General features: G+C 42.8%; 1 long non-coding RNA gene across 1 annotated transcript; it reads right to left on the bottom strand.

Annotated features, from left to right (window-relative positions):
* LOC118582784 lies at positions 1–25,191 on the bottom strand. Its single transcript, XR_004944797.1, has 3 exons — positions 25,143–25,191; positions 2,471–2,573; positions 1–1,917 (listed from the first exon to the last, which is right to left on the bottom strand). It is a non-coding gene; the product is annotated as an uncharacterized LOC118582784 (long non-coding RNA).
* Between the last annotated feature and the right edge of the window lie 2,012 nt (positions 25,192–27,203).

The following is a 27,203-nucleotide window of genomic DNA, read 5'->3' as shown; positions in this document are numbered from 1 at the left end:
TTGTTTATTTATTTGTGGCAGTCCAGGCTGGATTACAATATTGTGCTACCATGTCTGTCAAATAGACAATAGCACACAAGAGTTACTATAGCAAAACACCGTTGTTACTAATAAGAGTTAGAAGAAGGGAAACCTGAAGGTCATTCTCCCACTCTACTTCTCAAAGCTGCAAATCTCTCTCTCTTAGACTCCCCCTCTGGTTACAGCCAGGTCTGAGCACACAAGTATCACTGCCTAAGATCTACCAAGGACTAGATCTCAACTTAAGAGAGCAATCAGAAAGCCATGCTTGCTTGCATTTTCCCTGCTCATTCCAGGGGCTCCGTGTTTCCCCTGTCCTGATCCCTATTGCCCTCTACCTTTTTGACCCTTTAACTGGTTACCATTTTCTGGCTCACAAGCCCCCTTAACCTTATCAGCCCCTGACTCTGTTACAAGACATGGATGGTTCTTGAACCTGTTTCCAGCTTCCTGTGCATTGTTGCCTATAGAGACAGGAAAGCTTCCAACCATGCCTGCTGCCATGAAGACCTCTGCAGCCTCTTCCTCAATACCCCTTCACCATCTTTCAAAAGTCACTAATGTGGTTACTCAAAGTTCTGGGCTATTTTTCATGTCCCATTTTCTTTGGTGTCAGATGACTCTGTTAAAGGTACATATGTTTCTGTCCCTTTAACTTCTCCACTCCACGAGGAGTGTAAAACCAGGCAGAATACCCATGTCATATTTCCATATGCATGCCTGAGCAAGCTGTTCTTTGCGTAGGTACAGAACTAAGCTAGTCAGAAAGATGAGATTCAGGGACTGTTGTATAATTTAAAACCCAACTTAGTCTTTACTCTTGTCAGCATTTATCATAGAACTCTGCTGAGGGTTGCTAGGTACTCAGAGATCTAATTAATTTCTTAATTTGCTCCAGTCCAACTCTATTCCCATCCAGAAATCAATGAGGAAAATTGAGTAATAGAATAGAGCCAAGCCTTTCCGTGTTCCGGAACAGAAACCCATGAAAATCACCTCTCCATTATTCTTTTCTGTGCCTAGCCCTCTCCTGGCTCCCTGCTGATCACAACTTGCTCACCCTACCATGGTCCACTAATAAACTAGAACACAGGAAATAAGCCCAAGATCTGTAGGCCTCGAGCCCAGAATTTTCTCCCTGTTTTCTTCCAGCTAAATTCCACTGTGCTTCGAGGCCTGCAATAAATCTCTTCCCCACCTGAAGCTTCCATTATCCCTGTTGGAAAGCATCCTCTAGCTGCTGGCTCACATAGCTCTTACTTTTTCACTCAGTTATGGCACTTACTTCATTCTGCCTCATGTTCCAAGAACTTGTTTACGGCAGATCAGTCTTTCCCATGAGACTAGAAGCAGGGAGCCTACTATATTCATTTCTGGTTATGCCCTCCAACCCCCCCCCCTCTATCCCAGCACTTTGCATACTACAGTCCACAGTCTGTTGAGCTGTTCAAAGAACCCACTGTTAGAGCATCCAGGAGCATTGGACATCTTGAGAGCCTTCTGCATCATGAATGGTAACTACTTTGCCAAGAGCAGGAAGGAACTAATCCAAGCACCACCATATTTGGCCTGCCTGTGAGACCATTTGTTTTCCTGTTTTCCACTCATTCTTAATTACAGTCCCGCTACCTCATGTGTTTCCTTTTTCTGCTACTGAAACACACTATCAGCTGTCTGTGTGGATTCAGCATTGACGCAGGAAGTTCCAGTCAGTAAGTTTCCTCCTTGTTTCCAGACACACTGAAGGAGTCCAGCACCCATGGCCAACAGTCAGACTTCATTAGAGTTCCTGCTTCTCCCAGAAAGCTTGGGCTGGGTAGAGAGGAAACACCGGCCTGGAGATTGATGATTCCACTCAAGCTTTGCCACCTGTTTTTTATAACTTGGTTTCTTTATCTGTGAATTGAGACAAACAAGGTTTAAGTGAAAAGATCAGCGGCAGTGTTTTTCTAGAGACTCTGGATATATGACAACTAAAGTGCTAGGTCATGTATTCGAGAAGTTTGTTCACTAAAAGGGTGATCAGATTTGTCCCAGGAATAAGAATCGCATGGCCCGGTTTGGGTGATAAGTAAATACTATCAAATGTCACCTGGGAAAAAAAAAGGTCTGTCATTTCCTCATCAAGGGCTCATTTCAGACAGGCACAGTGAATGGCAGTTATGTTCCCTTGTGAACTGCCTGCCACTTTCTTCCCAAACATCTCCCAAGATTCTTAAAATCAAGTTGGCTTTAAGAATAGAGACTCCAGAAAACTAGGTCCTGCCTTTCATACCACTGAGGAGACTATTGCTATTGGCTTTCCTATCAAGGGTGTTTGCCTAATTCAGCTAAGGAAGGCCAGAGAGTGTATCAGCATTTCTTCCCCCTATTTAAGCAAGCAGGCCATCCCGGCTTATAGTAACCTATCATTCTTTATTACAGAACTCATTCTGGGCATGTCACTCACCTTGAATAAGCCTCTAAGGCACAGGATGGCTACAAGTGATGCCTTCAAGAGAGCCACACAGCATCCAGGTACTGTCTTGACTGGAGGCCGTACAGGCCACAACCTAGAAATGTCGGAAAGGTTAACTGATAGACTGTAAGGCATTCATCATACACAAGGCTAACCATTGTCTTTGCTAATTCTGTGGAGCTTAATAAAGTTTAAAACCCCTCTCATTGCTAGTGCTCATGTCTTTGAATACATTGGTCCCAAATTACCAGCAAGCCACATATCAAACACAAACCATACAGTGTCCCTGAGAAGGTGAACTAAAATCATAGTTATATCCACTGCAATATTACCTATTTGTCAAGTTGTAAAACACCCAACAAAGATGGTCAGAGGGTATAGAAGCAGCTACCAGATCCCGTGGACATTCCAAAACAGCGTAGGCTGTCTTGTGTTCTAACAAGTCCTGCTTCATAACAGATTCTGTCCTTGGAAAGCCTCAAAATGGAAAACGGGAGAATGGCCTTTGACCCTTGTAGTCTTACTCTCTAGAAACAAACTGTCTATTCATCTAATGGCAGATGAACTACATATATCATCAAACCAGGATGCCCTGTATGAATGGAGTAAAGACAGAAAAAAGTTTATCAAAATGTTTGTGAGGGTTTTACATTTTTTGTTTGTTTTTGGAGACAGAGTTTCTCTGTCTAGTTTTGGTACCTATCCTGGATCTTGCTCTGTAGACCAGGCTGGCTTCAAACTCTCAGAGTTCCGCCTGGCTCTGCCTCCTGAGTGCTGGAATTAAAGGCACATGCCACCACTGCCTAATCAAAGGTTTTAAATTTTCCTGATCGTAAAAGTCTTTGCTTCCATAAGAGATGGGCCCCACTTTTTGGAGCCATTGGGTCTAAAAAGGTCTTTCTGATTATGAAATATTGAAATAATTTTATAATATTAGGTGATTAACGACCATAATAGTACTCAGTTTGATGACACCTCCAACTAGCTGTGCACCATTGACTGTTGCTCCCCCTCTAGTCCTCACTTTTCCTAGCTACAGAGTGGTAACAAGAATGAAGGGCCTGCCTCTCGCATTTCTCAGGGCTGTTGATTTCACATTGTTGATGGGACATTGGTTTACAAAAATAAAGACTGGATATGATCATAAAGATATATTAAGTTTTTAAGGTTTTGTTTCTTCCCTTCATATGAGGGGACACACACACACACACACACACACACACACACACACACACACACACCTGAGTCTGGTATCATAGACTTTGTACTCCCAGCTACTAAGGGAGCTGAAGCAAGAGAATTTATAAATTCAAGGCCTGTGTAGGTTACAGAAAAAGCTCAATGCGGGACTGGACAGCTTAGCAAAGCCCAGTCTCAAAATAAAATGCATGGGCTGGGAGGTAGACCAGTTGTTAAACTATTTGTTTTGCACACATAAGAACCTGAGTTGGATCTCCAGAATCCATGTGGGGATTAAAAAACAAAGCCAGGCGTGGTGGTACATACTGATAACCCTGGGGCTGGGGAGGAAGAGACAGGCTGTATCCTGAGACATGCAGGCTAGTCATCCTCTTTAACTTGGTGGGTTACAGGCCACTGAGAGACCTTGTCTCAAAATAAAAGTGGACAGCATCTAAGGAATGGCCCCTGTCTAAGGAACGATGCCTGGAGTTGTCCTCTGTTCTCTGTAAGTGCACACATGTGTGCCCATACACACATGTGCATGCAGCACACCCATCCATATACAAAAATAATAAGTTAAAAGGGGGTAAGGGTGTGGTGTCCCATGCCTACAACCCCAGCACTTGGGAGGTAGAGGCAGAGGATGTGGAGTTCAACCTCAGCTGTATAGTGAGTTCCAGGCTACCCTCTGTTTCATGAGACCGTGCCTCCAAGAATGCCCTCCACCAAACTCCAAAGTGCCAAGTATGGTAGCTCTCCCCCATAATCCCTGCTGAAAAGCAGAGAAGCGGATGATCACTGTAAATTGTAGGCTATCCTACATAATAAGATCCTGTCTCAAAAAGAAAGAGGATAGGGGCTAGGATTACAGTTTATTGGTAGAGCAGTTGTCTAACCTGTGTGCAACCGTAGCTTCTAGTCACCCCCTGACCAGTGGGACAGATTTCTGCAGAGCCCATACAGAACTCTTTGTGTATATATATAATTTCTTCCACTGTGTGTTTGGTGTATTGGAGCAAGCCCCTTAAGTCCCATCTTAAATGTGATTTACAAAACTAGTTAGAGGGATATTATCCTTAAAAACAGTTACTTCAAATAAGAAAAGAAAGAAAAAGTCAGCGTCAGAGTAAATTTGAATCAATGTGTTATGAAATAGAGAAAATACCAAAAGACAGTTTTCCAGAGCACCAGGTTGAATCCTGGGAAGTCAGTGTGCTTTCCAGTTCACCGCATGGGAGCACACACACACCTAAGGTGATGCATGGACCTGTTCCTAGAATAACTTTGACTGAGTCTTTAAGAGTAAAATGGCCATCTTTCTACTGACTTACAGAATTTTACTGTATGGTACTTCTTCACAACTGAAAAACAAGCAACAATATATTAAATAAAAGCTAGTTGTGAAAGGCATTATGCTGAGTGAAAGACCCTACAGTTACAGAAGGCTATTCACCTTCTATATCTATAACAACCCACATGTTCAAGACCATTGTTACAAGGAAGACAAGCTATGGGAAGGAATGGAACGAGGAACCAAATAAAGTTGAAGGTCACAGCATCAGCCCACTGAACTCTCATATCTTCTGAATTATAATTTTTTAATTTGATTAATTATTTTACAATTAACTTCAGCTTGGAGATCCTTATGGGCTGGTAACGTTACATAAAACTCCTGGGTAGCATTTCAATATTTGAAAAACAACGTATCTGGAATCCTGACTACCACAGGAAGCAAAAGAAAACGTTAACTCAGAGATCGCCCGAGTTACCAAGATATCGCCACAAGAGGGCGCGTGGTGCTCGCCTGTAAAAAATATCTTACTGGGGTTTTTGCATCCTAGCTCACAAATTTCAATCAAATGACTTGAAATCATAGAATAAGCAAAGCCACTTAGTTTATTTGGCAAAATTAACCGCTGAGAAGCTGCAGCCATGAGAAAGAACTTAAGTGGACATAAGCCGTTTCTGTGGCCTTTAATCCCTCTTAATATTGTCCCTACGCAGACCTTGGTGCATCCTCTTATAACTCCTCACCCATCTCTCTCGCCCTCACTTCAACAAAATGCTTTTCTGAGTTCTCTTGTTTTTCCACAAGCGTCCAGCACAAAGTAGGGCCCAGTCCTTGCCTATCTAGGCCTAGCATGCTCAATGGCTTAGTACACGGTTTGATCTACTGAATTTTAGAACCGAGATACAGTTGGCATAGTAAAGGTAAAAGAAATGGTGCTTTTTGACCAGCTTTTACTGGAAGTCTGTCTATTGCCTGTGAAACATGGCAATGTGTGGTCAATGAAAATGAGACATTCTCCCGACTTTCAGAGCTCTCAAAATAATTGAGGTAACTGACTATAAAATGGACAGGAAGGGACAGAAAGGGTGAACAGTTTTGAAGGAACTCTAAAGATGAAGGATTCAGAACATAGACTTATTGCCTCTTATCTTCAATCCATTGCTAAAGTCTATGTTCAAAACACTTGGCTCTCCTAAGTTACAGAGAATACCTGTATGATTGATTACTCACATCTGCTGTGAGCACAGAATGCTGCTCAGACACTCTTGTCTTTTTGCTTTTACTCTGGCAAAACTGAAGTCCACACAAGGGAAATAACCTGGTCCAGGTCACTTCGAACCGGGAAGAGGGGCAGAGTTTTCAGAGCATTATAACCCCAAGGCAGGTCAGTGCCCTGGAAAACATGGAACCATATGTTTCCTGTTCTGAAGGTCACGGCGACTCCCACATGGATGACTGGAAGAGACAACAATCCAGGGCAACTGGAGTGCATGCCTTGGACAGTCTTCTTCTTTTAAAATATTTCATGGTTTCTTTTCCTTTTCTATTTTTTTTTAGGAGACCCTTGCATGTTTTAGAATGTGTATACATAAAAAATAAAATGTAGGTGCAAAATAAACATAAATAGAATATTAGGTTTCCCTGTCCTGATTCCTCTACCTGCCAAAAGATATCCAGTATTTGAAATGTGACTCTCCCCCACCTTGTTTTCCCTTCTGAGCTTACCTGTATCTGTTCGTATCCTCCGACACTGAATTTCCACTTGTTTAGGAGTGTTATAAAAAACTGAATCATGCAGGTTCCATTCCTCCACAGTTTGACTCTTCACTAAAAGGTTATTTTAAAGGTTTTCAAAACGCAAGTCTGTGATGGAAGGAATGTTGTGGCAATTGCAGGGACTCCTTGCCACTTCATGAGGCAGTTGATGGTTGCCCAACCACCTTGTAAGCTGCCTGGGGCCTATGACATAGTTTCCTTCAGCTAAGGCAAAGTGCAAGTTGAAGCTAGAGCTGAACTGTTTATGACAACGGAGGAGAGAGACCCAGCTTTGTGTCCCAGGATCCCTTTCCTAAAGGTGTGGCTCTCTCATTTCTCAAGGCCTTTTCTTTCAAAAGATGTCACTTCAGGAGCCTGCCAAGGATACTCAGACTTTCATACATCCCTAGCAGACTAGAGAAACAGCGAGGTACAGGCTCTACTGCCATGGCCTGCAACAATAACCTGCCCCTGAACCCTCATGCTTCACAACTCACACTGATACATGACCTTCTTCCCAGCCCGGACACTACTGGAGTTCTTCACTTGCCTAAGCCACCCTGGATTCTCTCTTGCCTGGACCACTGCTGCATCAGCTTCTGTGCTTTGTGTCCTGTCATTCTCCCAGTTCTCCTCAGCATGCTCAGCTGCCCTTTCTCAGAGTCCTCAACAGCTTCCGAGCCGCACTTAGAACAAAGTCCAAGACCCTTATGAAAATGGGTGCCAAGCCCCTAATGGCTCTCCTCTTACCTGCTTCTCCACATTATCTACTTTCCTCTGCCCCTTCAACCACAAGAGCTTTCCTGTCCTTTCACAAGCTTGCTACATCTTGGGGGAGCACCCTTACGAGGCAGGTGTATTCCCTCCCCCAGATCTGAAAGTCTGTTTCCTTCTTATCTCAGTATAAAAGTCATCTTCCCAGAAACACTTCCTGGATTACTGGTAACAGTCCACAGACAGCAACGCCCCTACAGCGGCCCTTCTAACAAGCACTCTTTTATCCCCTCCCATTCCTTATCACTGACTGAAATTGGTTTTTTGTTTTTGGTTGTTTTTTGTTTTTTGTTTTTGTTTTTTTGTTTTTTGTTTTTTTGTTTTTTTGTTTTTGTTTTTGTTTTTTTTTTTTTTTTTGCTGTTGTTCTTATTCACTTGATCATTGATTTCTACTCTAAGATCTCATTGTCAGGAACTCTGGCCTCTGCCTCATCTGTTCTAATCTGAGTCTCTCATATTTGGTGCAATGCTTATCACACACTGGAACGTCACTGTATAGTTGTTCTACAAATTAATAAACTCAATGTTGTTGATGCAGAATCTTGAAGTTTACTAACAGCAACAGAGCCCAGTCGGCACTAGCCTGGATGCTCATACAATCTGTGATTTATTTATTTATTTATTTATTTATTTATTTATTTGCTTATTTTATTTTTTTACTATCCTTATGTTCTCCCACAGGGAAGATTTTCCTTTGCTGTTTACAGTTACTGAAACATATTGCTCTCCCCTTCCAGACTGGATTCCTAGATGCAAAGAAACTCCATTACCTTGTACATTAAGTGGTACTCTCCATGTCCTTAACTTTTCCCTCCGCCATGTATATTACTGTCCAATGTCTGGCAACCGGGAAGAGTCTGAGACCTCATCAGATAGGCGACAGTGATGTCATTAGTCCTTCCAATGTGTCAACTACATGAAGCAGCCAGTGTGGATGATCTTAAAATGCACACATCAAATCCTGTCATCCTCTGGCCCTAAACTCCTTCACGGCATCCCTTTGCCTTGTCAAAAACAAAACAAAACAAACAGATCTTTTAAAGGACCCATGAAGCACACTCCTGCATGGTCATTGCCATATCACCTTTGCTTTCATGTGATACACTCCAAATCTAGAGAGACAGACTGGAATGAACTGGAATGTTCTTGTTAATAACCGAGGAACAAGAAAACAGATTTATATTTCTGCTACTTTGAATGGAAACTCTTTCCAGAGTTTCTAGTTCTGATTCTATGGAGGTCAGAGTCAAAAGTGAGTTAGTGATATTGTTTATGGACTGAAAGCCCAACAAGTTAATAGGAGAAGATGGGGGAAAAAAATCCTGATTGAATCTTTCCTGTTTTCACAAAAATTCAATAGAATAAACTGCTGTGTGGTATTTTGATCACGTTCTGACAATAAAGTTTGCTTTGAATCAGAGAGTGGAGCTAGCTACTAGTTGACCAAATTAACCGTTGAGGTTTTGGATTACTGAGGACAGATAGAGAGACAGGAAGTAGTAGGACAGGGCTTAGAGAACGTCTCAGCCCCTTTTGGATAAAGGAACAAGAGAGAGGGGTGGTCACTGCTTGCTTCTCTGCTGCTTCTCTGATCATTCAGGTTCTTACCCCAATATCTGACTCCCAAGTTTTTATTGATAAAGAATAATTAGATAAACACTTCCTCTGGTGTTCAACATGGGGCACCATTTGTAGGCGGATTTTTTTCATTGTGACTGCTGGCTCTCTAGTAATGACACAGAGACTTATTATTAATTATAAAAGCACAGACATTAGCTAGGCAGGAGGTATAAGAAGGATAGCCAGACATAGAATGCCAGGAGACTCAGAGGGAACAAGACATGCTAGAGGACAGGTAAAATCATGAGCTACATGGCAGTATATAGGTTAACAAAAGTGGGTCAATTTAAGTTGTAAGATCTAGTTAGTAACAAGGCTAAGCTATAGCCAAGCTTTTATAATTAATAAGTCTCCATGTCATTACTGGGGAGCTAGTAGTCCTGATGAAAAAAATCCACCTTCAGTCACCTTTTGGAGATCATTGTTATTGCCTTTTAAGGGAAAAATGTGCTGCTTACTAGTATATCTATTAACTGTCTCTTGCTCCAGCTGTGGAAAATGGAGAGAGAGTCTTACTGGCTTGTGTACACAGTATATTGATCTGGTTAGTGGAGATAGACTCCATCTATGTATATGTGTGTGTGTGTTTATATGTGCAGTTCCATGCCATGGACAAGTTTTATAAATTATCTATCCATTGGGTATTCTCACACAATTAAATCTTTGAAACACATTTTATAATTTTAGATCCTTATGTTGATGTTGCTAATAAGAAAGGAAGTTTCTTAGGTAAATTTCCCCCTTTGTATTTGCCTACTTTTTCCACACCCAAAGGTGATCTCACTTTGCTGTTACCAACTGGTAAGGTTTTGTATCTAAATATGTACATAGATCTTGTCTCAACCACATCCTTGTCCTCTCCAAGACTGACATTTGAGTTTGGACAATGGTTGCAAAGACCACACTTATACCACAGTGCTCATGCTCTGGATCCTCACTAAATGTATATTTGTGGACGGAGGACTTTTTTTTAAAGAGTGTTTTTATCTCAACATCTGGCCCCTGGACTTTAAATAAACAGGGACTTTCCAACAACTTCCATTTTGCTCATGGTAAACAGTACTTCTTTCAGAGCATGCTCTGTCTCTATTATAAGCATCCACACAAGTTGAATTTTCAAACAGAAGGCCCCTGACACTTCCATCAAGAAGGATGGCTTGGGGTGGGAGGTGAGTGGCTGGAGTCCCCATATTTCATTGAATTTGAAACAAAGGGTCAACTTGGGCAATTTGAGTCCTCCATCAATGATATCATCTGAGACAGGACCATCAATTCATTTCTTCTGAACTAAGACCTTCGATCACAGTTCTGAGGCTGAGCTAGTGGCCTTGGATGAGCTGACATTTTCAGCAGCTCAGGTTCAAATGAGATAACATGGGCCTGTTATGAGCTAGCAAGACTGAAGAGAAGTTGGGGAGTTTCCAGCCACAAATAAGGAATATATGTATGTACGTTCATACATATATACATACATGTATTTGTGGTGTGAGAGATAAAAATACTGAGAGAGGTGGGTCTCAAGAATTCATCAGCATTTTTAAGGAGTGACAATTAAAAGGTTCAGATGTCTCAAGCAGAAAACAAGGAACAAAAATCACCAGGATATTTCTTTACAGTCTCTAACTTATGCTTCAGAAATCTACAGACGCATCATTAGTAAAAGTAGATGTGAAGAATGACCCATTTTAACAAAATGAGAATTATGCCAGCAGAAATTATGCCTATTAGAAATTATTGAATATAAGGATCAGATTACTATATAGTAGGTTTTCTGCATCATGATAATTGGTTTCTCCACTAACACAGTAAGCCAGATCAAGCTGAATTTAAGATGTAAAAGAAGAGGTTTATTTGAGCAAAGGCATGGACCTCTGCTTTCCAAGTGCTGAGATTAAAGGCATGGGCCACCACCACCTAGATAGATTACTCCAATTTTTATTGCTATTTATATTTAAACAAAAGAGCTAATAATATTCTTGATCAATATTTAAGATAATGTAAGAGAAATCAGTAAAAATTATCTACAACAAAAGAATTCTGGGTAAACCTAGTTTCAGTTTTTAGAGGCAGTTGATGCACAAATACAAAAGTTTTTTATGTGGATGCCTGAGTAAAAGTTATGCCCCACTTGTATGTGTGTCCAAAGAGGCCAGAAGAGGGTGTAGAGTGCCCTGTGATTTGGGTGCTGGGAATCTGTAAGAGGAGGAGGCACACTTGAATGCTTAGCCATCTCCAGCCCCAGGACCAATCATAAACTTGAGATTGGTCTTGTGTTAGTAACAGTGCAGAAGAGATGAGGTTCATGGAGTCCTGTGCATATCTTACTGTGTTATACCAAATATAACTTTAAAAGGGAACAATTATTTTTAAACTCTCAAATTTATGATATTTTTTGGCCTTCCAGATTAATTGAATGTCTGTTATCTTCTGTCATCTCTCCAGGGCCCAAAAGTAGATCTGCTTATATATAGACTGAAGGTCAGAATTGAGCAAGGCTCCTGCTTTTGTGTGGGATTGTATGTCATGAGTCATGGTCAGAGTGTACAGCTCCAGAGTTATGATCTGTGTGAATGAAAAAGGGAAGGCAGTTACAGACCACAGAGTTGGTTAGATTATTACAAATTTTGTTATTTTTTCTCAAATGACTCCAAAATATATTTGAATACACAAAAATGTAAAATCAAGGCGTTTTTACATCAGAAAAAGAACCTGGGGAAATGTGCTCAAACTTTCCATTTTCATTATTTCTGCTTTCACTTCTTTCTCTCTCTTTTTTTCTTCCTTCCTGGAGTGAGCAAAACAAACATGTGATCAAGAGGAGATAAGCCAAGAGGAGGTGCAGACAGAAGGATTTTCCAAAAACTCAAATCCACTCACAACAGTCACTCCCTTTCAAAGGCCTTGATAGTTACCCTATGTCAAGAAAGCAACCGAGCCCGGAGAGGACTTAGGAATGCACCATCCCTTTCTTCCCATTATCCATTCTCAGCTTTGAGCCAGCTACACCAGGCTGCCAGTGTTTCAGGATGCATTCTGCTCATCCTTTCCAATGTATCCACTCCGCCATGAGTTTCTTGCAGACCATGGCTGGTCTTGGTATATGGCCTGTCCTCCATATAGACAGATTCAAACTTCTTATTGAAAGTACTTAAAACTGTTTCCACACTGAACATACGTAGACTTTCTTGTCATCATTCTCTAACCATATGTGTACCAACTAGTGATGGTGTTACCATAGCTACTGTAATCTATATGGTTTTAAGGAGCTCAGTAGCTAGTGCTTTGTCACATTGAAATACTGTGATTTTATAAGGGATTAGAGTAGACACAGATTTTCATATCCAAGGGAGTCCTAGAACTAATCTCACATGGAAACCCAAGAACGCCTGGCTACGTTTGTGTTCTCCCCAATCTCCCAATTTATACCTTGTTGTCTAGGAGTTGTCTACCAAATTGGAACCCCCAACAATACTTCAAGTTGTTGAATTTGTCTACTTTTTTAGTGTGTTACTGACTAGTGAGTCAAGAAGTCTGTGCAAGCGCTGAAGTGTGAGGAAGTGAACACTCACAGGTAAAGCATAAATTAGTACAATTTGCCTAAAGAGGGATTTTAACACACCACATTTTCAAAAGTAGTGTAGAAACGAGTGTCTGAACATTTATCCTAGGGATACATCCCAGACACATGCTAATAGCTTTACTCTGGTGGTGCTTAGAAGAGAAAGTTGTGATAAACAACCAAAATTCTCAACACTGAGTGACTCGCTAATGAAATCATGTGGGAGTGTGTGCTTAATAAGTAAAGATGGTTCAGTTGATAAACAGCTTGTCGTACAAACGTGAAGATCCAAGCTTGATCCTCAAGAACCTGTGTTTAAAAAAAAAAAACAGGGGCAGACTTGATCCAAAAGGGTTAGTGGGGGGTGGGCATTGGAGGGTGCAAAAGCAGGAGGATCCCTGGGCCTCTGACCAGCCAGGCTAGCTACACAGGTGAGTTCCAGCTTCAGCAAGAGACTTTGCCTCAAAAAATAGGAAAGTGATTGAAGAAAACTTCTCATGTTGACCTCTGACCTCTACACATGTACACACAGTCTCACACACACACACACACACACACACACACACACACACACACAAGCACACATGTAAATAAATAAACACGGCCCAATTAAAGAGAAGTGTTTGCAGCCTTGGAAAAATGATACTGCTGTATTAAAAAGTTGAAAACTGCGGCCTGTGTATTAAAATCCAAGTTTTGAAACAAAAGGAATGTTTTATTCATAAAAGATGTCAAACAAAACCTCACATGTGATTATGTAATTACCTAAGTGACAAAAACGGGTTTTTTTAAAAAATAATAAGATACTACAAATTAAGATAATGAGTGAGATAAACTGGGTATTAATGGGAACACATTCAGTTGCCATGGCTAGATTCTTTTCTCTGAGCAGAGCAATGATGGAAAAGGCCAGTGGGTTAGTGTCTCAGTTTTCAAGCCATAGCAACTTCTTACTTCTTAGCTGTGTCTGCTGGTGGGACGATGATGACACCTGCCAGGACACTTTCCAGTGTGGCAAGCTGAAGCATCCATTCCATAAGCAGCTAACACACTGGAAAAGGTCTGAAACTTCCCTGTTTTGTTTTCAAAGCCCCTCCCCCACCCTTAGTACATGCTTCTCACTGCCCACATGCTCAGCTCAGTCATTTCCTCACAGAGAAAACTAAATGGTTTGCCTCCATCTTTTTACCAATCACAGCACACTCAACTAAAGCATTTTACACAGAGAACAGTAAACTAAGAACTGAACTACAGTCCCTTAAACATTTCAAGCCCCAAGTGGGCTTTCAAACTCTTCATTAAGTCATTATTGGGCCGCTTCACCTATACATGCTGACCAGTCCCCCTGGGACGTAAAACAGAAAGAACTCTTGGTCTGTGAGGGTGGGGTGAGGGTGAAGGGCCTGGAGACAGCTGGTTGCTTTTATACGGGACTGGCCTTTCTGGAAGGAAAATCGGCCTGGCTTCTGACTATAAACAGGAATTAGTAATGTAGAAAGAAGTAGAACAAAGAAGTCTAGTGGCTGAGAGACCTTTCCTAGAGAGCAGGCCCCTGGGAAGGAGAAAGAGCCAGGCCCCTACTCCTTGCTGGGATTTCTGTTAGACTCAGTGGCAGCCAGAGGACCAGGTTTGGGGCAGACAAATTTGACTTTAGAATACTGGCACGGGTATCTCATACTGTGTGTGCTAGGCAAGTTACAAAACCCTTTGAGCTCAGTTTTCCCACCAGAAAAGTGGGTGTTGTACAGCTTACCTGGCGACATTGTTGGGAGTTATTAGAGTAATATAGGAGCCCATGAATGTACCACATAAATGCTGATGTACCACATAAATGCTGATGACATCATCTATGGAGGGGAAGGGAAATCAAGTGGGGTACGAAGAAAGTTTGTAGATTTCAATATGCTATCTTTTAATTCCAGAATGCCAGTCAGCATCCCTCAGCCAGAGAGAAGGTATCAGTGGAACTCACATCATCTCCAGGTAGAGGCCACTGTTGCCCCAGCCTTTCTGAATAAGACAGCATGGCACTCACTCTTTGTAGAGACCATCAGCCTCTCTAGCCTTAGATGCTTTCTTTGTCTTTCCCCGCAATTGCCAGGATAGGCTTACCATTGTGGGCAAGTGTTTCTGAGTCATCAGAATGCAACCAGCCCCCCACTCGTGGCTGTGGCTGGAGGAATTCAGAGGCAGAGATTTTTTTTTTTTTTTTTAACTAAAGGGGGAGGAGATTAGGGAGAACAAGAATTACCAGTTGGAGCTGGCATTCTTCACGGATGGTGCATTTGAGTTATTGGAGTTTAATCATAAACCTTCATTGGGAAATACAAAACTCGTTGATGTCCAGGAGCTTGACATTTGCAGCTGACCCCCATCTCCCTTCCAAATGAGGCCTCACTTGCTTGAGTGAGGCAAGCAGGGAGACCAAGGTCATTTCTAGGTTCCTTCTTGACCTTTCTGTATCACCTTAAAAATCAGCTCTCCCTCCCTCCATCTCTCTCTCTCTCTCTCTCTCTCTCTCTCTCTCTCTCTCTCTCTAGCACACACACACACACACACACACACACACACACACACACACAGAGAGAGAGCATGCGCCCTGTGCGCGCGAGTGCCACAAGCTCTCCATAATAAAGATAAAAGCCACAGCTAAAGCAAAGTGACAAAAAGCCCTTTTGAAGGAAAAGGCTCATTGGTCTGGAAGGAATCACAGACATCATGTCCCCTATCTGTCTGATAAAATTTCATCTAAAATCCTTCCTGGCTGAATGGAGAGCCAGCCATTCCAAAAGCTCCTGAGAAAGCCAAGAGTCACACATCCATTATTTCACTGTCTCAGCAACAGACAAGTACTGAGTGCTAACATTAACAAAAATAAAAATGGGCACTTACTAAGCCCCTACTCACGGTGAACAAAGTGGGTAAGGCATGTGGAACTAAAAGGCTTTCCACGTGAGGCAGATATTGTGCAATTACAAGTAAAAATGTATCGTAGGAAGTGCCTGAAGGAGATGCTCAAGGAGCCCCAGAAGTGACCAAATGGGACCAGACCATATCTAAGGAAGACCTTGTGTGGTCAAAGAACTAAATGAAGCCAGTGTCCTCAGAGCATGTAGAGCAGAGTTGGGCAGGGCTAGACCACATGGGCTTCACTCAACAGAGGAGGAGGTGGCTCTTTCTCCTGAGAGCAGGGAGATGGATATCCATGGAGTCCAACAGTAAAATATGGTTAACAGAACAGGGCTTGTAGGCAGCCACACCAGGACAGTACAAACCTCTCAGCTTCTCTCAGAGCTCAACAGGGGCACAGAAGATGACATTCTCTTCAACTCAATGTCAGCCAGTCATCCTTCCTCAGGAGTTAGTGCTGCAACCTTTTGAATCTGACATGTGTATTGAGTTCCTCTGTGTTTTACCCCATGCTCGACTACAAGGTAAGCAGCTGAGTAGAGGCAAGCAGTCAAATAAGACACAGAAGGTTAATGACCAAATCTTGATCAAAATCAAACAAGTACTGCAAAGAAGTGAGTGAAAACACAGCTATGAAGATCAGCAGGGTTTAACCCTGGGTTACAGTGTTACTGTGACACCTACTAGTCATGGGAACGTGGTAGACACCTCTCTCAACCCAAACCCTTTTGATGCTCAAGAGTAGGTTGGGAGCACTGAGAACACTATTGAGATGTTTATCTTGAAGGTTTTGGGGTGTTTGCATGTGTTTTTGGATGTGATGTATGTGGATGTGCTCATGTTCATGTATGCAGGCACTCTGTATGAGAAAGGATGTGTGTAGAAGCCAGAGGTTGACACTGGGAATCTTCCTCAATCACAGTACTGGATATATTGATTCAGGATTTGTCACTGAACCCCAGAGCTCACTGAGATTCTTCTAGTCTAGCTAGCCAGTTTGTCTGACTCTGCCTCCTGGGGCTGGGATTACAGGGGGGCCACCTGACATTTATGTGGGCTCTGGGATCTGAACTCTGATCCTCAGAGTTGCCAGAGAAATGCTTTACCTACTGCGTGATCTCTCGACTCCTTAACCTGAAGTTTTAAGCTAACCATTCACTTATAAGTTATAAATCTTAATTTCCTCTCTATTTTTCTATTCAGCCTACAAACTTTATTTTATTAAATATTAGATCAACAAGGCACTTCTAGAGAGTTCTGCAGTGGTTGGTTATATTTACAGACTTAAGGAGTTATATTCCTCAGATAGTTTAACTGCATTTATAAGTTAATTTAATTTTAAAGGTCTCAATCGAGGAGGGGCGGTGGTGGCACAAGCATTTAATCCCAACACTCAGGAGGTAGAGACAGGCAGATCTCTGAGTTCAAGGCCAGCCTGGTCTAAGAAAGGAGTTCCAGGACAGCCAGAACTGTTACACAGAGAAATCCTGTTTCAAAAAATGAAAAAAAAAACAAACAAATCATCTGATCAACAAAGTTATAAAAAAAATTAATCTAATAATTAGATTAATCAATACGATTGAAATGAATTTCTACTTAAAGTTATATTTCAATAATATGTCAATTATAAATTTTAAATTAGAATAACATGAAACATTTTAATAAGTTAAATTCTCAATTATTACTTGTATATAAAAGACAACATGGTCTGACGCAATATTTACCAGGAAAACACACACACACACACACACACACACACACACACACACACACACATACACACACACACACACACACATACACACACACACACACACACACACACACACACACACTAGAAAACTTAGACTTCCCCTCAGGTCATCAGGCGGACATCATCACAAGCGGACCCTCTAATTTCCCCCACAGAGAAGGTATTTGTCTAGAGTTGGCCAAGGTCTTCAGAGAACAGCCTTTTTAACTGGCCTCCTTTGGAAAGAGATGCCTAGCCTTGAGGAGTTGCATTCCAAGGTGGTCACCATCTGATTTGAACAAACTTTCCACTAAACCCCTTATTTTCAGTATCATCTCTTACCCCTCATCATGTATATATGCACACACACACACACACACACACACACACACACACACACACACAGAGTGGGGAGAGAGAGACAAAGAAGAAACTAAGATCTATTCTGCTCCATGTGACTACTAGGATTTATGAATAACTTCAGAGCTAACAAATGCCAGCACTTAACTGAGCTAAATATTCAAAGCCTGAGTACACAAGCTGACTCTCTGCCTTTGCTGCCTTCTAGCCCTAACAGGAACCCAATGGTGGAATTCTCCTGTTCCCATGGTTAACTGCAACCCACATAAGACCTGACACCTGGCTAAATGGTGCCAAATAGTCCCTGGGCCCAGTCTCGAAAACACTCATCTGTAATGAAAAGCACGGTCCAGGGAGCAGCTAGAGAAAGAGGCCCAGGTGTCACTGGAGAAAGTTTTCTTACTTGAAAGAATACTTGGGGTCTGGCAAGGACGCAGCCATCCCTCCTCCTTGGTCTTGACAGTATCACAAGAGCTCTCCTCCAGACACTTGGGCTCACTGGGAAATGAGCATGACAGTAAACACATGCTGTTTCTCTTGGGACCTGACTAATCAGATTACCTGCCTCAGATACATCCCAGGAACTTTATGGTGAGGCAATTTGGAAATTCAGCTCTCTGAAAGTAGGAATGGTGGATCACCATTGTTTGTTGGGATCTAAAATTACTCTGCATACCTTGCAATCACATAAAACAGAACATCTCTTACTCGATTGTCCCCTGCTTCAGAGGAGCTAACTGCCAGCCTTGTTCTTGTCAAGGAGTCCAAACATTATCATTCAAAGGCTGTATTTACAAATGGAGCAGGATGGCCATAAAACCGATGACCTTGCTGCTTCTGGAATCTCATAAAAAGTTTCCAAGCTGCTCCTCCCTAGAGCAAATAAGGGTGTTGCAGTTGCTAGTTCTCTGGCAGCGCTCCAGCTGGGGCTATTACATTCCTCCCTCATAAACTTTCCTCTGAGCTCCGAATACAGACTTGCCTGATTGTCTGGGTGCTTAACTCTACAAGTGCTGCTGTGTTTGGAGCATTTAAACCCAGATGTAGGAACAACGTAGAAGAAAAACAGGAAGAGAAAGAGAAAAGAGGCGACTTGGACACTCTGCTATGAACCAGGAACCACAGTTTTCTTATTCACGCTTTGTAACTTATTCACATAATTTTCCCCTGTGTTCTCAGGCATCGAAGGGCTGAGTCTGGCATTTGTTTTTTGTGTGTGGAGATAACAGTGGGCATCAGTGTGTGTGTGTGTGTGTGTGTGTGTGTGTGTGTGAACTTCCCTCTGGCATGCACAATCTAGATCACCTGGTGATACAGGTGAGGTGGAGAAAAGGCCATGGGGGTAGTGAGTCAGAGAGCAGGACTTCTGAGAACCTATTGTTTTACTGACAGAGAAGCTGGCCTAGCTGGCAGGTGTCTTTTGCTCTTTCCCCTTCTTGCCTCTTTGAAGGGTGTAGGGCTTAGAGGAGCAGCCTTCATGTTATGATCAAAGCAAGAAGATAGCAAGAAGGACAGCAGAGCCAACACATGGAAGTCTCTGGGAGATAGTCGCTCAACTCCAAACGTCTGTGCTCGAGTGTGTTATTCACACACACACACACACACACACACACACGAGAGAGAGACAGACAGAGAGACAGAGCAAGAGAGACAGAGAGTACACCATTCCTTACCATGGTAGAAAGACTTACTCTATGGTCTTCATCTACTGGTGTCCTAATGATCATGGTTGTGTACTTGACTTCCCTTGCACAGGGAGGGACTGGTGACTTTTCTCTAACAATGGGAATGACAAAGGTGGAGGAATAGCTGAGCTTTGACTAGGCGTGTGTTCTAAGACTTCATCTAGTAGCCGATGGAGTCTAGAGAGCTTCCTGGGCCATGGTGGAGTGAGCAGCCTGTGGACCTGACAACTCCCTTATGAGAGAAACTCATGAGACAAGGAACTGTGGGAGGCATCTAGGAACTGAGTGTGACCTTCCAGCACCGACTCTGGCCTGAATCAGAAACTGTCCTCAACCCTGTCACTGAGGACTCATCACTAGGGATGCCTCCAGGTGAGAATGCAGCCCAACTGACACCCCCACTAGAGGCTTGTGAGATCCTGAGTGAAGGGCCCAACCCAGCCATACCCAGACTCAAGACCCACAGAAACTTACCAGTGCGTGCTGTTTAAAGTCACTAAGTTGGTGGCAATTTGTTCTGTAGCAATATTACATTAAGTACACTCTTTTATACTATTCTGACCATCTTCTATATATGCAGAGAAATAAAATGTGTTTGGTGGCTACAGAGGACCCATGTTCAATCTCTAGTACCCATGTTCCATCCCTAGTAAACATGGCAGTTCACAACCATCTGTAAAGATCAACATCCTTTCTGGTCTCCAAGGGCACACATACATGATGTATAGACATACATATAGGCAAACACTCACACACAGAAAACAATATTTTTGGTCTTGAGAAGGTGACCTAGCTTCACTGGTAGCCCACCTGTCCAGCATGCACAAGCCCATGAATTTAATCCCCAGCACAGCATAAATCAAATACAGTGGCACATGTCTGTAATTCCACCACTCAGGAGGTAGAGATGGAGATGAAGGCAGGAGAGTTAGAAGTGTGCAAGGTCATCCTCAGTGAAATAGTGACTCAAAGCCAGCCTGGGCTAAAAGTGACCCTCCAGAATGAAATGCTTTTAGCCATCAGGCAATTAAAAACTAGAAAAGAAAAGAAAAACTGTAAACTACATCTTTGACTGATCTAAGGCAGGAGAATAGACAAACCCCTCTCTTTTTAAAGTTTCAAGATTTGCTGGAAAGTTTTGTAACCTAAAAGTAGCACTATTAGCTGGCATCTCTGAGTGCTCACCATGTGGGCACTGCCTGCATCAAGCTTGCCTCTTAAATTATCTTTACCCTGCATTTGTCCTACAAAGTAGCAATGAACATTACTCCCACAAGATGCTTAAGAAAACTGAGATGAAACAGAGGTGACGTGGCAAGCCAGTGGAGGCAGGACTCAAAAGCAAGCTGTCCAAGGTATTTAAACACTGTGCTATTCATTCAGCTGTAAAAGATGAAAAATGGTAACAAGGAGGGGGAAGAAGCCCTCTCCTATACTCCAAATGCCTGGAGGGAAAACCACAAATAACTTTTGGATTGCTTCCCTAACACAATAGTAGAACAGACAAACATCTACTATTTGCTCTTTCAGTTGACATGCTATAAGCAGTTTATGTGCGTGCGCGTGCGTGCGTGCGTGTGTGTGTGTGTGTGTGTGTGTGTGTGTGTGTTTATGTGTGTGTGTGTGTGTGTATTCCAAAGTGTCTGCAAACATCAACTGTATATTCCTTTCCTTGGACATCCCATAATTTACCAAGTTCTTCCCCAGATACTATGTAATTTTAGATGCTTCCCGTTTAGGGTTATTATAAATGAGGCTGCACTCAGCTTCTCTGCACATAGCGTTTTGTCCGTATTTTAAGTTTCTATGTTAAGGGCCAGTGAAATGGCTCAATGGGAAAGGCATTTGCTGCCAAGCCTGATGATCCAAGCTCAATCCCCAGGACCCACAAAAAGAACCAACTTCCAAAAGTTGTTCTCTGGCCTCCACACATGCACCTTAGCCTAAATGAACCTAACACACAGACATACAGACACACACACACACACACACACACACACACACACACACACACACACACACACAGCACAGCACATCATATCACAGAACACAAGAATAACATTTTTTGAGTCTCTATGTTAAAGAATGAATCCTCCAAATGGTTGAATCCAAAAAGATGCTCATACTGAAGGAACTTACACTCTATGCCCTGCTTGGCTCTAGCAAGAAGTTACTCCTAGGAAGCTTTGAAGACAAGAGAAGGAAGCTGTTTGTCCCATGAATGTTTCTATAGGTTAATTTCTCCATAAGTGGCACAAGGACTACTCCTTTAGAGGGCTGGGTTTTTATTGCCGTCTGGAGTACAGTCCTTCTTGCAGAAGCTATAAAATTCGAGGTTAATTGTTGGTAAGCTCCTGTAGTGTTTGCTTTCCAAACTGTCTCACAGCCATGGTCTCAGCCCTTTTTACAGGTTCCTAAATAAATACAGGGGCCTGAAGACTGCTGTCCACTGTGAGCAAATCCTAGCTTCCACCCATGTTTTTAATTCTCATTAGCATCTACCATATTTTCCATTTTTTCAAGATGTTCAAAAAGTTGCCAACACCATAAGCACAAAAATATGCTATTTGCTAAAGCCATAATAATTGAAACTAAAAAGAATCCATTGCGATGCTGAATGACCCAGAAGAACTGGTTTCCACTCCATCTTCTACTGATGTGTTCTAAAGTAAGGTGACAGACCCAGCCATGAGATTGGAAAGGAATTTTAAGGTAGCAGATCATGAAGATAGCTGACATTTTCTAGACACTGTGTGTGTCATACACTAGGCTAAAGACTCCACATGGGTTGTTCGTTTCCTGGCATTTTTGCTTGTGTAATAAATTCTGACATTTTGTTTCCATTTCTCTCTGAGTCAAGTTGAGCATCAATTTATTGAACTCTAGGCAAGCATTTCTTATTTTATTTGAATTATGTTGTCATGCAGTAAATTGCAGCAAATTAAGATCATTAAAAATGTCTGTGATGGCCTGGAGAGATGGCTCAGCGGTTAAGAACACTGGCTATTCTTCCAGAAGTCTTGAGTTCAATTCCCAGCAACCACATGGTGGCTCACAACCATCTGTTATAAGATCTGGTACCTTCTTCTGTCCTGCAGGCATACATGCAAGAAGAATACTTTATACATAATAAATAAATCTTTCTTCAAAAATGTCTGTGCTTATCCGGGCGGTGGTGGGTTACACCTTTAATCCCAGCACTCGGGAGGCAGAGGCAAGAGGATCTCTGTGAGTTCGAGGCCAACCTAGTCTCCAAAGTGAGTTCCAGGAAAGGCACAAAGCTACACAGAGAAACTCTGTCTTGGGAAAAAAAATGTCTGTGCCTAGAGAAAGGATATCCTTGTACCATGGTCACACAATGGCAGATCATCCAAGACTTACTCCCCTGAAGTCCTACTGAGAGTTTGGCAACCTCCTGAGGAGCAGAGCCACAACTGTAAGCATGGTCATTTGATGCAGCATTAAATATCTGATGGAAAACCTTGATACCCAACCATCCAACAAATGAAGTCATCCTGGTCCAGCTACTGGGCACTCAAGTAGATACCTCAGCATGTTTAGGATATAGTATGCAGGTGGGAAAAGTGACAGAGAAAGGCCACCTAGTCTGAGCCTGGAGTTGTGAAGGGCTTTCCAGAGACAATGAAAATAAAGAGAGGATGGAGCAGAAGAGTTCTTTGTGCAGTAGGAACCTTGTAATGCAATGATGTAGAGATCAGAGATAGTGGCTTCCATGGGCTGAGAATGGATGGAACACAACATTCTAAGGAAGAGACTGGGTACAGGTGAATCTGAATTGGTCAGCCAGGTCAGCATCTGGGGTCTGGCAAGACCAGTTTAAAGTTCACCCAAGTTTACTGTCCACTAATATCTATTACCTGCTGACAATGGGATGCCATGACAGGTCTCACTTGAATCAACAGAGACACCAAGCATGAAGCTAAATTGCATATGGACACAATCAATACTGAGATTCAGAATTTACTGCGTAATGCTTGTCGCACAAGTGTGTGCTGAACGCACTTGGGCTCAGAAGCAAACATCTAGCTAACCATGAAGAGTTTGGAGTGTTCACAAACCAGGTGAAGTTGACCAGAGTCTTGAAGGAGAAATGTAACAATGGGCATTCCAAGTAACAAATGGCTTGCTTTTCTCTGCAGTCTTCTATTACCAGACACTGCCATCTTAGGAATTTATCACATGCCTGAAGACTTCCCACTTGAAATGCTCCAAATTCATACCTCTGTCTCTGTTCTTTATTTATTAATTAATGTTTTGAGATAGAGTCTCTTTATATAGTCCTAGCTGTCTTGGAGTTTATTGTGTAGAACATGCTAGCCTTGAACTCACAGAAATCTCCCTGCTGGGATTAAAGGCCTTTGCCACCACACTCGGCTCTATTTTATTTCTAATCAGTGGTATGTTCTCATAGTATAATGCTGGGCTACTTTTCCAAGGTTACGTGACAGAAATCATTCTCCTGCTTCCAATACCCTTCTTCCTTGCCAAGAGAATATTAGCCTATTCAAGAGTCCAAAGAAGCACATCCCAGAAGAGGTGAATCCAGATTGGTCTGGGTAGGGCATACTTCTTTTATTACCATTTGTCAGGCACTCACTTCCCAAGAGTCCCTAGATCCTAAGAATGTCCACATGATGCCACTTCTAATCAATAATACTGTGATCCATCAAAAGAGTAAGCCACAAGCCAGGCGATGGTGGTGCACACCTTTAATCCCAGCACTCGGGAGGCAGAGCCAGGCGGATTTCTGTGAGTTCGAGGCTAGCCTGGGCTACCAAGTGAGCTCCAGGAAAAGGTGCAAAGCTACACAGAGAAATCCTGTCTCAAAAAACAAAAAAAAAAACCAAAAAAAAAAAAGAGTAAGCCACTTCAAACTCCCCATCCCACTTCATACCACCATTATAACTGCAAATACTATTGTGATACTTGGAGATGTGGCAGTCATAAGTCAGACAGCAGAAGACTTGATGTCCTACATAAGTATGGAAGACAGAAAGGTGCTTGCCATTCAATAATACTGTCAATAATACTGTTAAAGTGTTGTTCTCACCTTCGATTATTTGTCCCTAGACTTTCAGTCATGGGGCTTAAAACATCTCAATGACTTAGTAGTCAGAGTTTCTGGTTGTTACTAGTCACCAAATAAATCCTAAATTATATGGGTAAAAGAGGATAATTTACCTTCTTACCAGACTTTTGAATCTTACCAGATTTGAAAGGAAGGAGATGCATGTGGAGACCCCTCCCACCCCCAACCCTGGAAACACAAAGCTGCCTTCTGTGAAGCCTCCTCATGCAGGGATACTTTTCCCTGGCTAGTAGGAGAGATTTGGACTTCTGGCTTGCTGAACAATACTGAGCCTTCCTTTATCACCCTTTGGGTTTGGCCGGGCATTTGCTAACGGTGGTCCCGCTGCAGGGCCTGGCTGCTCAGAAGAGTTGAACTTGTCAAAGACCAGTCAGAGTCTCCTTGGCAACCGCAAAGACGACCTGTCACCAGTGCTGTCGACAGTCACAGCAGAAAGAACTAGTTATTCATCGCAGACCTTCGTTGAGTCACCGTCTGCACACTCTGCAAACCTCCCCTGGCAAGTCAGACCCCGCCCCAGTCTCCGAGGAGACTGCTTCCTACTCAGAGCCCCTTCAACACAACAGACGCTTGGCGTGGTTGCCTAATCTGTGAGCTGCACAAGTGGTCTTGTTATTAATGACTCTGAGTCATCGCTGAGGGCAGTCCGTGTGGAACGTGTATGCAAAGAGGAGAAGGGTGGTACCTGCTGATGACCAGACAAGAGGCAAGTCTTCCCTGGCTGTGGCTCTTCCTCGCTCTGCGCCTTTCAGAAGGAACCCATGCCTCATACAATGAGGATTCCTTTCTCTCCACCTCCTGGTGACCGATTTTTTAATATGCTCTCGTATGCTGGTACCGGCCAGAGCTCAGGGGACTGCCTCCCCCACCCCCGCGCCCCCATTCAGCCGGATCATCGGAGGACTGAAGGAGAGAAAGAAAGAGAGCTCAGATTGTTTGGTTGTTAATTTTAACCATGAGTTTTAAACTTGATTCTCCCTCTTCCTCTTACATCTTTTCACAGGCCTGATATACACACTGAATGTGACTATCCCGTTTGGCATAAGAAAATCCCCAAACCTCAATTAGCACAATTCATGGAAAGTTTCCCTCCCTACTGACCTTTGTACCTGTGGTCCTAGTTCGGCTTTCACTTCTTCCAGGAAGTCTTCCACGATTTCAGTAAAGAGTGCTTCATTTATACCACCTACAACTTCTTTGATGAGATAATCTATCATATCATACTGCTAGTTCTGGCTACCCTGTGAGACTGCAGGGTCTACTGAGGCAGGGGCTATCTCAGGCCATCTGTGAGTAGAACACTCTCTGGCATGTGCTAGACCTCAAAAGTAAATATATGGAGTGAGTGGGGTAGAAGGAAGGGGTTATCCTCTACATCCCTCTATGACTGAGTTGATCTCAAAACAGGCCCCCCAGACCCCTAGAGAAGGGAGGACAGGACAGAGCAGGGGAGCATTCCTGATGTTTTATCCAAGCCCAAGACCTTGAGAAAATGGACTAAGTCTTAGGTTTGCTATCCAATAAAAGAGAATCCCATCTTCCTACCTCATGTGGCCTCATGGAAGGACTCACAAAATTTTGAGTGGGCATCTATAAAAGCCATGGCACACATGGGTAAGTGTCAAAGCAGAAGACTTCTTGGTAGACAAGCACATTATTCAGTGAAAGTAGAATGATATAGTCTCAAGGTTCTGTCCTGAAACCCTTGACAGTCTAATACTGGTTGGAGAAGCCCCTCTAAAGGGACCAGAATGTGAGGAGTGTTGGGGCTATCGCTCTGTGTAAATAAAGTTCTGATTGGCCAGTGGCCAGGCAGGAAGTATAGGCGGGACAAGAGAGAAGAGAATTCTGGGAAGTAGAAGGCTGGAGAGAGACACCGCCTACCGCCGCCATGAGAAGCAACATGTAAAGACACTGGTAAGCCACAAGCCATGTGGCAAAGTATAGACTAACAGAAATGGGTTAATTTAAGATAGAAGAAGTAGATAACAAGAAGCCTGCCACGGCCATACAGTTTGTAAGCAATATAAGTTTCTGTGTGCTTTCTTGGTTGGGTCTGAGCGACTGTGGGACTGGCGGGTGAGAGAGATTTGTCCTGACTGTGTGCCAGGCAGGAAAACTCTAACTACAGAGGAGCACACTGGCTACTTGTTAAGAACTCACAAGATGGTTCAGTGAGGAAGAAAGCAAACACGAGGGCCTGAGTTCAGATCCTGAAGATCCACATAAAGGCCAGGCATGGCTGTGTGCACCTAGAAGCTTAGTTCTAAAAGTGGCAGAAGAAGTTGGATCAGGAGACCCCTAGCCAGTTAGCTTAACTAAAATTCAGCAAGCCAGCAGCAAGCCCTGGTTCAATGAGAGGCCCTATTATTTCAAAAGGGGATAAAGTAGAGAATCACAAAGCTGGACACCCAATATGCTCCTTTGGCCTAACCCATCCCCACCCCCCCCCCCAACACATACTATACACACACCACAACATACACACACCATACATAATACACACACCACATACACACACCACACACACACACATACACACCACATCATATCACATGCCACACACCCCCCCACACACACACACACAACACAGACACACACACACATTACACCACACTACATACCACACACACAGACACACACATCACACACACACAGATACACACCACATACCACACCACACACACACACACACCACACACATCACACACACACACCACACACACACATCACACACACACACACA

Source organism: Onychomys torridus, chromosome 4 (genome assembly GCF_903995425.1).
Source record: "Onychomys torridus chromosome 4, mOncTor1.1, whole genome shotgun sequence".
Classification (NCBI taxonomy): Eukaryota; Metazoa; Chordata; class Mammalia; order Rodentia; family Cricetidae; genus Onychomys; species Onychomys torridus.
The sequence above is the reverse complement of the archived record's forward strand: the minus strand, read 5'-3'. Positions and strand labels throughout refer to the sequence as shown.